Consider the following 2368-nt stretch of genomic DNA (forward strand, 5'->3'; position numbering starts at 1 on the left):
ACGATCGCTAAAACGATTCAATATAGGTGGAGTGGCTCCTCAGTTTGATTTGAGCGTTATCGAACGAGACCCGTTGCTTATAATCCTTATACCCCCCTGGAAATGAGTGGTTATGTATTTTCCATGGGTTCTCTTATACCTAAGTGGAGATCTGTCTACACACCCCTTGTGGTGACATCATGTGGGCTGGTCTCCAGCCTGCACATTTTTATTAAAAATGCTAACGTCTGCGATAACTCATTGCTCGTTGATCGCAGAAGCTTGCAAACTATGCCATTTTTTCTGTTATGATTTTACCTGCATTTAGAGACCACACATTGCATAGCTGCAGTCTGTTATTCTGGTGTTTTCGCGCTACAGCTCCCTGATCTTGCTTACAATAATGAAAAATTATGTATACGTTTCTCGGCTGTCCCTGCCACTAAAAATATAGGTCCCATTATTGTCGGAAGTATGAAACTTACAATATTTCATACTTCGTTTTGGAAGTCGAAGTGTCTATAGATTTCTGTTTGAAGCTCGGGAAACAAGCTTTCCCAGTTACACGCAAATTATGGCAATCCTGCGTTTTAATCACCCCCTGCGTCATCCAGGTACAAGAGGCTCGCATTCTAAGTAGCTTGTAACACTTCTTGGCTGACAGCAGTTGGTTTAAGGCCTTACTCATGACTGTGTTAATTGGGGCTTTGTGCTAAGATTTTTATGGAGGCAGCTTTGTACTGACAAAAGGGAGAAATGGTCAATATCCATGTCAGGGAAATATGGAAGAATATTTTCCTGATACCAATATCTCCCTGACAAATAGCAATTGAACTTCTTGTGGCAATAATTAGTAAAACCTCTGAGATTTAAATATGGGACCAAGGAAGAGAAGGCGGCATTGTATGCTTATGATTTACTTTTATTCTTAGGTGATGCTCTGGGGTTTCTAGAGAGCACGATGGTGACTATCAATAGCTGACTTATTCCATCCATAGACCATACTAAGGACTAGGGGGCACTTATTACTGGTGGAAGAATGGCCATTCCGGCAAACAGGAAAGGGTTCTTTACAGTTAGAGCAGTCAGACTGTGGAAGGCTCTACCACAAGAGGTAGTAATGGCAAACACTAACAAATTTTAAAAAAGGGCTGGATAATTTCCTCAGTACATATAACATTGTGGGTTATAGATAATTTAGTGACAAAAAATGTATAATTGGTGGAGAAGGGTTGAACTTGATGGACCTAGGTTTTTTTTTTCAACCCATGTAACATCCCCATGTTTCTCTTTGGCGTCCTCCACCTCAGTACATTCAGAACTTATCTTTGAAAATCCACCAAAATGGGGATGGAAACCATAATGAAGAAAAAACTTTTCAAGGATCCATCTTAAACCCTTCAGCTGATAAAATGAACCCCATTGTAGCATTAGCGTCTCTGCCTCCTGCCGGGCAGAGACGGCGCTCCCCTCACTGTCGTGGTCCCGGTCCGGCGCCCTCCTGCTGCTGCTGTGGCGCGCACCGCGCGCAGCTTCCCGGGCATAGTACTTAGGGTGCGCGTGCGCTTCCTTCCTCTTAAAGGGGCCGGGCGCCGTCCTAAAGAGTCCCCGGAGGACTTCCCCTTTATAAGGCACCTCCTCCAAAATGAAGGTGCCTGTGCAAGGTTGTTGTTTTGTGTGCTAACACTTTCTTCAGCCCTCAGGTCCCGCTGCGTCAGCCTTGCCCGCCAGTCTGTCTAACAATCCTGCCTGCCAGTCTATCAGCCGTGCCCGCCAGTCTGCTTATCTGGAGCACCTGCCAGTTACCTGCTGTGCCCGCCAGCCTGCCTACCTGGAGCACCTGCCAGTTACCTGACATGCCCTCCAATCTATCTACCTGGAGCACCTGCCAGTTACCTGCGTTGCCCGCCAGCTTGCCTGCCCCAAGCACCTGTCTGGCTATCTGCTGCACCCGCCTGCTTGCCTACCCGGAGCACCTGTCTGGCTATCAGCCATACCTGCCTGCTTATCTACCCGGATCACCCGCCAGCCTTCCTGCTGTGCTCATCCGCTGTACCGGTCAGCTCCTGTCATCTGACCCATGGGAGTCACCTGCTATCACACAAGGTCGGTCCTAGAGTGGCACCTGGTTCACCTGCCCGGTCCCTCCCTGGTTCACGGAGTCGACTAAGCCGCCGTGTGACTTGGGTCGGTCCGAGTAGGCACTTAGTTACGCCCCTCTGGTCCCTCCTTGCACCAAAGCACAGAGGTTCCACCACCCGGACCCGTAACACCCATGAATGAAAGTTCCTGAACAGAAAAAAAAACACATTTCTCAAGTTTAGCAAAAATTTCGCAAAAAATATATATCATAGTATCGTGTTAGCCAGTAGATAGAAAAATATTAAGG

This window comes from Phyllobates terribilis, unplaced genomic scaffold (assembly GCF_046119375.1).
Source record: "Phyllobates terribilis strain yellow unplaced genomic scaffold, ASM4611937v1 Scaffold_115__1_contigs__length_5345438, whole genome shotgun sequence".
NCBI classification, from domain to species: Eukaryota; Metazoa; Chordata; class Amphibia; order Anura; family Dendrobatidae; genus Phyllobates; species Phyllobates terribilis.